Raw genomic sequence first — 13806 nt, 5'->3', positions numbered from 1 at the left:
CCTTCTTGTGCTGGGACAGCTCACACAGCTCTCGACTAACCTTCACTGCTGGGTGCCAGGCTCCTTCAGGTTCTCTCTTTACCCACTTTTTCTTCTCATTAATCTCTGTGGAAGAGAAAAAGAAACAGAGCTGAAAGAGAGAAGATTAAGCTGGATTATAGCATCTAAAAACAGAGCACATACTGAAGCAGTAACTTTCCCATTAACCTGCCTTCAACAGACTTGTGATTTTGGAGGGATTTATGAACCACTGTATAGATCCGAATTTGACACTTGCATATTCTCTGAAATGAATGGGAAGTGGGGTGTTGGCAGCAGTAGATTAAGTCACTGTCTTTCAAATTTTAATCAAGTCATCATGTGGGCCTTCACTCTTGGAAAGGCAGAACCTTCAGTGCCTTTCTCATCATTGCATCAAATGACAATAAGGTGACATAGCTAACTTAAGAATCCTCAGAAGAAACATCCTCCCTTATGGCTGATGCTTTGAAGATTAATTGTTTTAAGAGGGGCATTTGATAGTAGGCTTGGCACAAGGTGGTGGTGAGAGAAAAGGCAAGGAGGAATAACAAAAAGCAACAAAAGCAAAATGAGATCCATCAGGGTGGGGGTTGAATGAGTGGACATATAAAAAACAACAGAGTAGATTCAGGTTTTGATAAAGGTTCCTATTCATCATCACCTCTGCAGATAAGTCATTGTCATTTGGGCAACAAAGATACTGAACTGTATCAGCAGTGTCAGGTCAAGTTTTCAACACAAATTGTCTGTTTCTTCCAGCTTCAGCAACCCTAATAGAAACTTCAACTGACAGTGTCACACAGCACCATTTTATAGAAGCCTTTGGTACCTTCTGCAAAGGGAATACATTCACAGAATGAAGATTTGGTTTAAAACAGAGGAAAAACAGAGAGGGCAAGCATGTCATCTTTCAGGCTACTGCTAACAGCAGTGCAGATGGAACATTTTGCAAAAAACAGCTGTCAAAGTTTGGGCAGAATCAGACAAAACTGCTATCCAAGAAAAGGCTGGAAGGGGGCAATCAAAAGCAGATATACAAGAACACCCTAAGTTGCAGGAAGTCTATAAGGATAATTGAGTCCAACTCCTGGCTCCACACAGGACCACCCTTTATCTTGTTTGAGAATGCAGGAGTAAGCCTGCTAAAACTCTACCTTAACTTGTATTTACAGTTAAATGTTGATTACTTAGATGACTAAATGTCTGACTTTCACTCCAGACCAGCCACACATAAAATTGCACAGCTGCCACAGTAAACCAAAGCAAGAATTAACCTCAAAACATGCTTTACTCCAAACCTGCTGTCAAATGCAATGATTCATATGATCTGCCCAGACTCACCAACTCAATTCTCACAGACTGTCTCTACCATAGAAACAATTGAACCAGACAGGAGAGAACTGACCACAACACACCAGAAGCTCCACACCTCTGCAGACTCCTGAGCTTCCTTACCCTAAAGACATTCTGCACCCTGAACCACTTCAAACTAGCTAGTGCTTGCTGCCCCATACAGATGTATCTCACTCTGCCTATATGGAGAGAGACATACAATTTATCCATTTATAAAATCAGTCATAAGCTCTAATCTCTTACAAAAGAACATGGAAAAAAAATTAGTGTCAAATACCCATCAGATCCAGGAGCATAGGTGAATAAATTAAACGTCTCCAATTGACACAAGGATGAGAAGAGCATACACTGTTTTGAAAGGCTCTGGTTAAAGCTCTCTTAGTATCAAAATTCAATTTCTTTCAGGTTTTGCAAACAACGGCCTCAGGCTGAATGCTGCCAGCCTGCCTGCAGCCTTTGAGGAGATTAGGTTATTACCAGCCAACTATGAGACTCTTAAATCCAGCATTAATCCTAATTCCCATTTAACCAAATCTTCATTGTGCAGCGAAAGCTGGCTGTGCATGCATTTCCACATATATCCTGCCATGTGCAGTGATCTGTGTCACAAATAACAGATGTTACACCTCACGTATGCTTAAGAAATACATCCTGACTTCAGTTTCCAGAGAATCCCAGTAAAGGAGAAAGATTGGAGCTGGGGAAATAAATAAATAAAAAAAATAAAAAATAAAATAAATAAACAGGCCAAATTGAAACGATTTCTGGGAGATGATGGGAGCAGGATGGCTTACCAACCTCAAAGCTTTTAGCAGCCAATAACTAAAGATGTCAGCCCTGGCTTGGAAGAAAGCAGCATGACTCACCAAATCACAAGGGTATAGAGGTAAATGTGACTCTGGCCTCACAACACTGCAGTGGTGCCATGTCAAATGCCTAAAATCATAAACTGTAATCGTAACTTGCAAATGCAAAACCACCTTAGACCCTACTGAACACTTTACTCCAATTTCTTTCTAAAACCCTCTTATGGCTGCCAAATTGTACATGGCTCCATGCTACCAAAATTTGCTGAACTGCCTGTGGGCAAGACACTCTGCATGTTCTGCTACTCCTGGGTAAGGTTCTGACACAAGAGACAAAGGAACTTTCGCTACTTGGTATGCTATTAACAGGATGATTTTAATCCTGTTAGAAGTTAACATAGTTATTTCAGGAGGGTGAAAACTGCAATAATGTTTCCTGTTTTTAAAGCTAGAGGATGGACTGGAGATAGGGACCTTCAGGCCAGCACATTCCCAGGAGAACAAAGACGTGTTTGGCACCAGTACCTGTTACAGTCAATAGGTCCTCCTATTGGAAGAGGAGTCTATAACTGCTGGAAAAGGCAAACCGCTCTTTCCATCAATTCCAAATTCAGTACACTGACCACTTTCCCCCTCCCCCCCACCAAACAAACAAACAAACAACCACGCACAACAAAAAACCAAACAAACCATATGAGATTTAGGGGCAGCATTCACTAACTGGTGGTACAACTCAGCTTTCCCTCTCCTTGCAGCTGGCCATACCTGTCACTTGGTCACCAGGCCACACAAAGGCTGCAGCAGAGCTGTGGTACAATGCAGTAACAGCCATTCACACACCAACCAAGACGTAGTAGCTCCCTAGGTGCATGTTCCTGGCCTGCAGCTGATGGGAGCCCATTTACATTAACGGGATAGAGTTCAGCTGAACTACATTAACCTGCATTTGCCATGAGTGAAGGCCACACATGGACAACAATCACAGCTCATCCAACAGCTGGGAATTTGAGCACCTGGATTTGGAATACTGCAAACTGGTTCATAGCTCCTTTTTTCCTAACTTCAGGGCAAAACTTGAACCAATGATTTTCTCAGAAGGCAGCCTATCCATCCTGCTGGTGCTTATCCTGGGTATTCTTCAATCAGAGTCTGGAAATAGGAATTAATGGAACTGTTGGAAAGAATGACTGCTCTAACAACTACAGATATCTCTCTGAGCACAATAGCTTCAATATGCCAAACCATTATTCCTCTGACACAAAATCACAGATTGGTCCAAGTGAGAAAATAGAGAAGCTTTCTCTGCCACCTGTAATGGGCTGGATCCAAGATTCTTCTCACCTCAGAAAAAGACCAGTACACACAAACAGGGCCATCAGTTGCAAACCAGTACAGATGACTTGCAGGTTTTAGACTGTGCTTTCTGATAAACAGTGTTTCAGTGCTCCTTCGTTCTGCATTCAGTCATCAGCAGGGAAAACTGGGACTTTTAAATTATGCAGGCAATTAAAAAAGGAAGAAGTCAGGCATTCCCATTGTATTCTGCACAATAATTACTCTCCCAAGGCAACTGTAAATAAAACAAACACCTGCACTGTTTTCCATCAAAGAGAAGGTAACCCATTCCCATGTGAGAAGCACCCTCCACAGCTCAAGGCTGTTGGTCCCCACTCCTCTTTAAGCAGTTCTACAGCCTGTTTCTCAAATTCATCCAAAGGCCCAGCTCTGAATGACGGGCACCTTCAGAAGTGGTAGAGGATTTTATTTTGCATTTGTGGTTAGTATTTAATCTGCAGATTAACTGTATACTTAATCACGGAAGTGAGGCTAATATGTCACACGCATAAAGTCCTTTAAGTCCTACTTTTCCTACTGCCAATAACGTCATCTATTAGCATGGAAGAGGGGGTTGTAGTGGTTGGGAAAATGCAACTCAAGATCCACTCTCCTTACATATGCAAAGCTAACTACAGAAACAATAAAAACAACATCTTTATGCATACAGTCTCAAATCTTCAACATAAACCAACGTACACTTCGTGCAAGAAAATAACTCAATGTTGAAAAAAAAGTAATGAGGTTTTCCCAGTAGAACACTAACATTACAAAGGAAATAATTATTATTAAAGGTACTGTTTCAAGTACCTAAACCTGCCTAATGTGAAATGTAAGAATCAGAGAGATAAGCCCAATGGAAATAATCTTTAAGCATACATGGCAAGCAGACTATAGCTGTCCATGCTAGGAAAAATATAAAGCACAGGGAACTAAAATATAAATCTGCTCCCTCTCACAAATATATACATACACACACTCCCCAAAGTGTTTAAAGTCACACAGGAAATTGTGGTCAACAGACAGACCAGATTTCAAAAGTTCCCCATTCCTAGCTCATTATGCAGTAGCTTTATCTTTATATCAATTAGAACAACCCCTAAAGCTGATTTCCCCAGCTTGAAATACCTCAAGCAGAGCAATACTTCATGATATCCTTTCCAAAGGGGAAAGAAGAAGTATATTCCAGCCTTTCTCTGCTAACCAGTCCATTTGCCTTTGGCTTGCTTCATCTGCCTTCCTGGCTCTGTCCCCAGAGCAGACCCCTGCAGCAAGCTCTCCGCTACTGCCAGCCCCTAGTCCTGCCATAGGATGTGCTCGCAGTCACTCTCCTCTGGGTAACATGCAAGAAGGAAGGCACTGCTAATTTGAAGCTGTGAAACAATTGTGCAGAGAGCTAATATTAAAAGAAACTATGCCTTAGAAACAAAACAAACACACACACTGAAAGTTCACTGAAACCTAAACGACTCGGTCTTAATGGCAAGGATGTCCCTGCAGCTCAGTGATTCAGGCACTGCTGGGGGCTGAAATTACCCGGTTAGGCCTGATTAAAGATAAGTACAGACAGCTCCATTGTTCCAAGACATTTCAGAGACAGCTAAAGGAATGACAGAATCTCATGGGTTTAATAATGCTCACAGTTTCAGCTATTTATATTGCAAGTTATCTAAGTGTTTACCTGGCTCCAAAGCACAACATTAACAGAATCTCTATAGAGCTGAACGAGATATTTCCAACACGTCAAAAACCTCAGCTGAAAACCTAAACGAATGGAGCAGAAGTTTGTCACAGCTACAGTTAATATCCCAGGAGGAGGATGCCCTCCCCGCCTCCTGAGCAGGCACAGCAGCACAGAGCTAGGCAGGTTCTTGCTCCCAGGTCACAGATGCCTTCTGGCAAACACACCCAACTCTCCCAGCTGTAATCCCAGAGTCTGAGCCTTCCCCAGTGAAGATGGTGAGGTACGAAATCCAGGGGAATCAGACCTACATCTGGGACCACCTATACAGTGCCAGGATACGGCTGGATGGGATGTGCTGACAACAAAGCAATGCAGACCCCTCACACAACACATACACCTCCAACACCGTGGACAGGGTACATATCCTAAAAGCTGACTGGGGAAGCACAGACTGTCTGTACTACCATTTACCAAGCCTGGGAAGGGTCATCCAGCCTCATTTCCACTTCCTTTTTCCTTCAGTGCTACCCTCCCCACAGGGTGCTGGTTGCAGCTTTTCCTGACTGACACCACACCTGCAGACTGGAACAAATGAGCCTGGAACGGCTCCATTATTGATGGGAGAAGTTGTGGCTAACAAAGGCAAAAGGCCACTTGAAACTTAATTTCTGTCTGGACCATCCATTTGTGGTTAAATTCTTCCCCACCACCACCCCAATTGCTCTGTATGTTGAGAGTTAAAATAGACAGCAGAACCATTAGCATTTTGATAGCTTTCCACACATGTATAGCATAAAGTCTTTAAAATTCATTGCATTGAGATAATCCTTCAAGTCTAGATTTCCTCCTCAGCTTGAGGCAACCAAGGGGTTTTCTATCTCTTAATACCTTAATAGGAAGCTCCAAGGAGCTGGCAAAGTAGAAGTCTCAAATACATTCAAGAAAAGCAGAGTCCTGAAGTTCAAGAGAAGCCATGTGAAATGTCTGAGGTCTAATTAAGAAACAAATGCAGGGGCATCATCTTAGACACTGCAGTCCCCCAGAGACCCTGGCTTCTATATACCACAGCTCACAGCTGCTGCCTTCTTTTCAGAGCACAAAGCACTCCCAGCTCCCACTAATTGCAGCTACCACCGAGGGCACTTGGCATTTCTTAAAATGAGCAAATTAAAAACCTTGACCTGGATTCAGCACAAGCACAGGGACTGGAGGCTCCTCATCAGGATCAAGGCTGAATTTGTTAATACTAACTAATGTTTTAAGAGCAAAGCTGTGGCTTTGAACTGTGCAATTGGCATTAATACCCAGCAACTCCATACCTGTGCCTGGAAAGTTTCTGTGGCGCGTGCCTTAAGAACTCCAAAGCACATCGCTTTCCCAAGGAAGAGCCTAGGACTGCCTCAGGGGGAGGAAAGCAGCCATCTCATCACCTCCTGCCAGTGATTAGGATTTCTGCAGCAAAACCAGCTGGGTGCTGCAAGACAGCCTCACACCTGAGGTATCACCGTATGGTGGGACTCGAGGAGTCACTGACTTGTTAAAGACAATTAGGCCTGATTATATCTTCCCCACACATACTCTTTTGGGAAGCAGTATGTTCTAAGGAAAATGTTTGTTAGAAACCTGTGCACACTTATAACGAAGGTTAACCAGTCAAAAGCACAGTCAAAAGAAGCCAAGAGCAGCAGCACATGCACTGCAGTGGGAGCCAGAAAACTGAGGTTCAGATCCAAGGGCTGTGACCCATAGTCTCCCACGCTCCGTTGTGCATCCCCAAACCACAAATGCGCATTAATTTGGCTGAGATAAGAATCTTCAATCAATTGTCCCAAAACTTCAGAAAGTTTTTCCTATGAGAAACAAACATCCAGAGCTTATTTTACAGAGAAAAAGGTGCTTTATACAAATTCTGTGAATGCATAATTAACACAGTGAAGAAAAGGGAAGACTTGAACAACAGAACACTGAGCTATCAGGACATTCAGCTCCATGAGATTAGAAGAGAAAGCTATTTATTTAGCTGGCATAACTCTCCCTGTAAGACAGGAAATATTCCATTCCCATTTTTCAAGCCCAAAATATCTCTTCTAGGATAGGCCCTATTAAGGAAGAAAGTGATTATGGCTATTTGTAAAAACAAAAAACCAACAAAACTTCCTATTTGCTTATTTGTCCCAAGTTTCTTGCATTACCATGGTGAAGTCATTCAGATTGGACACGCATCAGTAGAACAGTTGGTGGTAAACAGAACTCACTGCCTCCAAAAGGTGTCATAAAGACAGAGTCCATTTGCAACTGTGAGATGCTGTGGACCACACATAAACTCTTGATAACAAAGCGGCAGGCAATGACTGCGATGCACAGCAGAGAGGCTATATCTGCCAGGATGATCTGAACACCACTCAGAGGGGGAAAGCACACAGGCAGTTCAGGTGCCTGCCCACACCGCTCACTCAAGCGAGCTGCATGCTTCATTATCTACCAGTCAATCTCCAAGTGATGTCCAGGAGTATACACATAATAACAAACACTTCCACCAATGCAAATCTTCTATCAATTGCATTTACAGCTATCAGAAGGGTGAGAAAATTACCTTATCATCAATTTCAACAACTACATCTGTTTCACCACTTCCTTGCTAAGTAATAGTGTATCTGGACATATCCTTGCCATTCTTCATCACAAGCAAAAAGGCTCAGGGAGGATAGAACAGAAGAGATGGAGGAAGCAATAAATCTTGTCCATGCAGAGTCCTGAAGCTGCAAGATAGCCAAACAGAGGCCCTCTTGCATTTAATAACATTCTATTTGAAAATCAATGTTTGGGCTCATTCCATACTGTTGCACTTCATAAAGAATCAATGATGAGAGCTGAAGGTTGCAGCTTCATGTTAAAGGACAGCATACAGGTACAATCTTATAGGATGCTGGGATATATGTCCACTCCATGGCTTCTTTTGGGCTGCTCAGCTTTACGTGACCTGCCCTAGACTGCAACACTGAAGCCTTAAGGACAGCTACAGCCAAAGAAAGGGTTTTGCATGTCAGTTTGAGTGTGCAGCCCTCACCTGAGATCTAGCAAAACCTCAACAGCGCTATCCTTCTGTGACCTCCTTTTAGTTCATCATGGCAAACTTGCATGCAGCTTGAGACACGCATCTAAGTTGTCAACTTAATGAAATCATTTTCTCACTAACCTCAATTTTTTCCAGTTCTCCACCCCTGACCCTGGAGAAGAAGAAAAAGGTTTGAAGTCTTAAATCAACAGTTTATTTTTCTCAGTAATTAATGTATATTTAACTAATAAAAAGAACACATACATGCAATGGATGCAGAGCAATCTGGTCATGATTAGAACACGCACACTGACCATCCCAAAATACCAGCCATCATTCAGAGCAGAATCTAAGCCTCAGAAGAAAAGCAGCAGCTTATCTTCATCCTCCTAGGTACGTAGGAAACCTAAGCTATCAGCTTCTTAAAGGTTCCTTTAGAGGTTCCTTCAATGACTGCAACCAAAGACATAAGAGGCAGAAAACTGCTGATGTTTCAGTTGAAGATAAACTTAGACTTAATTAATTAAAGAGACTGATCTAAGAAATAACACTAATCTAAAAAATAAAAACTAAGAGATCATTGTCATCTAATATTTCAAAAGAGATACAGTCCATTCATCACCAAAAACATAAAAGCAAGGCCTAAAGTATTTTTGTTCTCTTTTAAAGGCTTTGTATCTGGAGTCTGCCACCCCTCCATCACACACATTGGAGCTCATCTCACACCCAGGAGCAGATTGAGTTCACAGAGGATCCAGAGCTGACAGCTGTGCTGTGGGTCCCAGAGCCATCAAAGGTGCAGGACAGACATCCTGGCTGTGACTGTCAGCCGCTCAGGCTGTCTGCTCTCCTGTGCTTCCACATGGTGTGAACACAACTCACACCTCCTGTTTCAACTTGAAGGAGGAAGCAAAAACAAAAAGGTAAGCTTGAACTCTTCATCTACCACAATGTGAACAAAAATATTCTTGAAACAGGTCAGCAGAGACCATCAGAGGATACATTTGGCTTTTGGAAACAGGAAACTCCCATTATTTAAACCTCAATTACACAGCAACAGCTTGGAACCTTTTGCCTTTAAAAGGAATGCTTTCTCTTTGCCCACGCAAAGATGCAGCTTTCAGCTTTCCCCACTTTACCACATCTCACCTTTCCTTTTTTGAAAGCTGGAATTAAAATCCAAAGAAAAGGCAGAGTGGGATTCTCACACAGTGAGATCTGAGTGATCACCTTATACAGCACATCGGGATGCACATGGCTGAGAGGCTCAGAAACTCCCACAGCCTGCAGTCTTGGTCACGCAGATGGCAACTGCAGAGAGTAACTGCCCTGGGTAAGCACACATCTAGCTTCCTAGAGACCTCAGCTTGGCCACCTTCTTGCTCTCCGAGGAGGATTAAGAAAGTATGAAGAATGGACCACATCCCTCTCCTCTCCATTAAATGGGAGGAGGGAGGAAAGTGGAGGAGAGAGGCCTCCTGCTGCAATCACGTGTTACCCCTGGCTCTGCTGAACTCACCACAGTCAACCAGCAGGCGTGTGTTTCATCCTCTTCCAAGCAGCTCCTCTCTTGCCCTAAGCATTATTTTTTCATACCCTGCCCAACAACAATGGCCCAGGCAGAAACATATCAGCAGCGCTCAGCTCTGTTTTCCTTGGCTGCTTCAGGTGGTTTTCTAACAATACTCCTCAGAGAGGGCAGGGGCTTAAGAGCATTTTCATCCTATAATCACTTGTGAAGTCCTGACCCTGCCAAAAAACCACCAGAAGTGCTTCATGGACAGTCGCTCTTCTTTTCTCTCATTCCCTTAGGGATGAAGCTATGAAATTTACCTAGGAACTCTTAATGCAAAAATCCTTGTGAACTGGAACACTAGTATTGTAGTTAGGACATGCATATCTGGAATGCGAGGAACCTGCTTTCAGGATCCCATTTTGGATTTGCATACATAGGTGAAAAACCCAAATGGCCTGACGCCTGGCCAGCATCTCTGTTTTGACTATGAAATTCTGTTCCAGACCCAAGAAATTCACCCAAGGAGAACTATGAGGAGACCAGCCCTTCCCCACAAAGCAGCACTGGTTTCAATAAATCAGCATTTTTCTGCAGGCAAATGTTTCCTTGAAAAATCTCCCAGCCAGTCCCCAGTCCTGAGCAATAAGTAATGTGGTTTCAGCTGAGGACGCACACCGGGAAGCAGCCTGCCCAGCAGCAGCTCTGCTCAGAACAACTCACCTTCCCCAAGCCAAAGGAACCAACAAGGCTTCCTGAAGTGTGTCCTGACACTTCAGGTTTCTCTTGTCTTCTTAGTGTATTGTTTAACAGCGGAAAGGAGGCGTGGTGGGAAAACCTCACACACTCCATTCCTGTTTACATCACTTGTTCCTTGGCCCATGTAAATCTGAGAGTAAAAACGTTGCTGATGTCCAGAAATACGTAAGCATATATACATGGGGGAAAGCTCTGGAGCTCAGCCTGTGCATCACACGGGCCACACACTAGGGCAACTTTCTCCTCTGTGGCTGTAAGGAGAGGGAAACCTGACTAAGAGGGAATTAAAAGAAAACACATGGTAACAGCACAAATGTACCTCCGTCTGTTTTGCTGTTTTAAGATGCTTCCTGTGAGCTCATTTGAAAGTGCCTCCAGAAGTAAGGCCTTCTTAAGCTAGGTTCTTCAGAGAGAATGCTTTTCCCCCTTTAAAGGCAGGGTTTTATGTGCATTACAGGATTACCCTATATAGGTCACTGACACTCCATGGAAACTTGTAAAAGAAGAACTATTTAGATAGACAGCTCTATTCCCACAGTCAGTTTTTTTGGCATCTCTTCCTTTATTGCCATGAATATTTCAAGTGAAACAACAGCTTTGTGCCTTTGAGGTTATCTGCTCCCACTGCCACTTCCCCACCTGGAGCTATAATCCTACGTTTGTCACAAACCCAGCTGCTGTGGCAGAAGTTATTACGGTTACAATCTGCAGATTATAGCAACTTTTAATAGGGGATAAGCAGCAGGAAAAGGTGAGCTTAAGCAGCAAAGAGCCTGCTGGTTCAAAGGACTCTATTATTAATATTTATTATTTTTAAGCATTCGCTGAGTACTGTAGAAGATAAAAGAATGAGCTGAATGCAAGAACCAAGGAACCAAGTTGATACAAGACAAGGCAATGAGAAAGCATAAAGAATGAGCACACTGTCTTGGAGAGGAGGGAAACTGGAAGAGAGGCAGCAACAGCCAGGAAAAAAAAACCCATACCTTTTATAAGCAAGATATTCTTAATAGTAAGAAGTCTGAAGAGAATTAAAGAATTCCTCAACATCTAATCAGAACTGCTCCCCATAGGGGATTTTCTGAACACTATTACAAGGCATTGGCATATCTTTAAAGAGAAGAGCTTTGATCATAAAAAGCAAGAGTGTGGAGCATGGGGGAACTGGAAAAACCACAAAAGGAAACACAACTGCATCACCCTGTGGTGCAAAGGTGAAATCCAGCCCTGGACAGATGCTTTACAAAGCTCCAAGTAAAATCCATTCAGACTATATGAGGAATACTCCTTATCTGGGTTCTCTCTTAGGTAAGTTCTTCCAGCCCACAGATCCTTTGACCCTGTTGCTCTAGAGTTACTCCAAACTGGTACTTCTCTTCCCTAACAAATATGCAAGCTGGTGGCTTGCACCACATTGAACCTCCACGCTTCCAAATTGCAGACCACAGGGCTTCTCAGCTCCAGTCACTTTTTCAAGATCAGCCAACAAGAACATTTATCATACTCATGTGCTGAGGTTTCTGTCTCCACTTTCACAGCTGGCAAAGCAGATGCTCAGAGAAGGAATGCAAGCTGCCCTTAGTCGAGGAGACTTTATTCACAGCAGCCTGATCCTAACAGTGCTGGCATTTGGACTGAGCACAAGTTCTGAGGAGATGGACTCAGAGATCCTTATTAGCCTCTTCCAACCAAAGATATCCTATTATTCTATGAAAATCAATGTCAGGACTTTAGATGGAGAGTCCACTTGTTTCCCAGTGTCTTCTGTTTCCCAAAGCTTATGTGATAATTCAAAGCTGCTCCCATCACACTACAGAAATACTAACATCCTCTACATACTGATGCTTGAAAATACCTGCAGTGGTGTTAACAAATGAAACTGATGTTTTAAAATTAAACCATCTCTTCTCCTGCCAAGGCATCTTCACTGCAGTATCAAAACACAAACACAAAATGCAAAGCACGAAACCTTCTATTCCTTCCAGTACGGTGATGGAATAATAAAAAAAAAACAACAATAAAGACCCTCATCCATCCAGCTTTTGAGAAGTATGTTCCTTCTTAATCTAATCAGACTGTTGCTGAAGACTGATGTGACCCATCAAACATCTAAAAGAACAGAATCCTTTCTTCATACCTGGCAAAGAGCCACTCTGAGCTCAAATCCTCCCCAGTCTGGAAGGTCTTATTTCAAGACTGCTGACCCAGAGTCAGCACATCAGCAAGGAATTACATTGTCAGTTCTCAGGCTGCTGAAGGAAAACATAGGTCAAAGATCTATTGGTGCTTCCAGCCTCATGCCTCCAGCATTCGCAGAACTAATTGCAGAAGAATCCCAGCATTTCCTGTATCTTATCTGTATGTAACAGTGTGGTTCAACTCCAGAAGACCCTTTATGTGTCTGTGCTTCAGCCACAGCCCCATAGGAAACAGAAGCTTTGCCGATCAGCACAAGATAAGCACCTGCTTTGACAATCCCCTTTGACATTAACAGGAACAAAGGGCACCCAAGAGTTCAGAAATACATCAGAGTCTGCCCATTTTAAGAACACTTGAAGGCATTAAGTCCTTTGTTCTCATGCATGTGCTTTGTAGACCCTATTTAACCCCCACCAACTATTACCAGCCAAGAAGGACACAAAAAGCACTGTTTTCAGGCACTTACTGAAATATGAACATCAGCAACAGTGACTTCCACTGCAAATGCTGAGTGTCCACACTGCTATCTCATTTACCCGGCAGCGAACTCAGAGAAGCTCACTGTGAAGGTACTGTGAACCTCAGAGAGGTCTCTGGGCAAGGAGTTCCCAGCAGGTTTGAGCCAGTCCAGCCCAGCCGCTCTCAGTACAAGAGGATCTGGTTCCCTTCACTCCTCAAGAAAATGAGATGTGCCATTAAGTGAGCCAAGAACAAGTCCCCTTGCTGCTTTCCCAGCATACCATGTTCCAGCTCAGTGCCCAGCCAAGGCCTTGTCTCAAGAACAGGCACAGTGCCAGTCAGCTCATATGGTCCATTTTTTCCCCTGAAGAAGCATGGACATCACCATCTAGTGCAATCTTTATTATACCAAACTCCCTCCTCATAGACTGTCTTACACTGAGCTTTTCATAAGGAGTAAATATAGTAACTGTTTCCACAATAATGTTAAAAATACACTAACAGATTCAATTCAACAGATGAAATAGGGCCATAAATACGTACGTCTAGCAGCATGACCAAAATCACCCCTCTTCAAACTGGGCACAGGGCCATGAAGGAAAGCTGCTAGTGCTACAATTTC

General features: G+C 43.1%; 1 protein-coding gene across 12 annotated transcripts in view; it reads right to left on the bottom strand.

Moving 5' to 3' along the window:
• Nucleotides 1-13806, bottom strand: part of TSPAN18 (tetraspanin 18) — a 110670-nt gene that overhangs the window by 81964 nt on the left and 14900 nt on the right. For 6 of the 12 annotated variants that reach the window (XM_085548685.1, XM_085548684.1, XM_015864498.3 and 3 more), the window contains exon 2: nt 41-105. The gene's annotated coding sequence lies outside the window, so the exon portion shown is untranslated. Of the gene's footprint in view, nt 1; nt 106-8395; nt 8427-13806 lie in introns of all 12 variants that reach the window. The other 6 variants (XM_085548688.1, XM_032444781.2, XM_015864499.3 and 3 more) reach the window with 3 other exon arrangements.

This window comes from Coturnix japonica, chromosome 5 (genome assembly GCF_054131305.1).
Source record: "Coturnix japonica strain WE chromosome 5, WE-NBRP24, whole genome shotgun sequence".
In the NCBI taxonomy this organism is placed as follows: domain Eukaryota; kingdom Metazoa; phylum Chordata; class Aves; order Galliformes; family Phasianidae; genus Coturnix; species Coturnix japonica.
This window is presented reverse-complemented; position numbering and strand designations above follow the sequence as displayed.